This window comes from Penaeus monodon, unplaced genomic scaffold (assembly GCF_015228065.2).
Source record: "Penaeus monodon isolate SGIC_2016 unplaced genomic scaffold, NSTDA_Pmon_1 PmonScaffold_3516, whole genome shotgun sequence".
Lineage (NCBI taxonomy): Eukaryota > Metazoa > Arthropoda > Malacostraca > Decapoda > Penaeidae > Penaeus > Penaeus monodon.
In genome coordinates, this window is record NW_023658248.1 from 1 (window position 1) to 1,076 (window position 1,076).

Genomic DNA, 1,076 nt, shown 5'->3' on the forward strand with positions numbered 1-1,076 from the left:
CCAAAAGTTTCCCAACACAGTAAATTCCTTCCCGGGTTCATTTGGAAAAGGAAAACAGGAAGCTAATTAGCATTGGAATCCATACTTCCAACGGAAGGGCGAAGCTGAAGCTATGCTCCGGGAAATACAAATGAGAACATGCAAATGAAGATGACTTTGAAGAATGCTGAAGATACCATCTCTGGAATCCTCAATATTAAGATCAAGTCTTCACAGAATATCAATCCCCAACCTCAAGATTATTACGCCTTTCAAGGGTTACAAGAAGATGAACTTCGGTGCCCGCTACCTTAAAGATGAAGTGACCAACATTTCCGTGTTTGCTGACAAGCCTCTGAAGTTTAAGGCAGATCTTCAGTTTGGAAACACCGAGGATGCCGTGGCAACCAACTGGTTGTTGAAACTCCCATTGAAGACTTCGAGAGGATCGGGGCTGAAATGAGGTTCCCTGTACAGGTTTGCTCCGAAGGTGATGCTGACTCTCCTCCCCAACCGTTAGGGAAATTTACTGCAGATTAGGGCCCAGTGACTCTTTCTCTCAGAAGTTATCTGCTGCGTGACGGTGAACGAGGAATCATATGACGGATACTACTCTCTGAGGACAAGGGGGCCCTACGAACTGGCTTACGGCTACAACTTAGCTCACTTGGCAAGCACACGTTTTCATCTTAGAACCGACTCGTCATTCTTCTCTGTGTTTGCATAAATTCAGTGTGATTTGCTTGAGGACACCGATATGTATTTATGCGTAATTTACTAACTACATTAACGGCATCTAGTCAGATCGAAACCCCTTCATTATGCATATGACATGAAAAAACCATTCCAGTTATATAAATAGTTACAAGGATATGAAATTGTGCCTAAACTCATCATTTTGACAAGTTTACCTTTTTATGTATATAGATAATCATGATTGGACATGTAGTACATTAAAATTTTTTTAACAAAATATAAAAGATCTAGTTATTTTACCAACATCCACCATTTGCCACAAATAGGCATATATATATATATATATATATATATTTTATAAAATATATATATGTATATATATTGTAATATATTATTTTATA

The 1,076-nt window shown here is 38.4% G+C and overlaps 1 pseudogene; it reads left to right on the forward strand.

The window, feature by feature from the left end:
• Positions 1 to 10: 10 nt before the first annotated feature.
• LOC119570671 lies at positions 11 to 706 on the forward strand (annotated as a pseudogene).
• Positions 707 to 1,076: the final 370 nt, after the last annotated feature.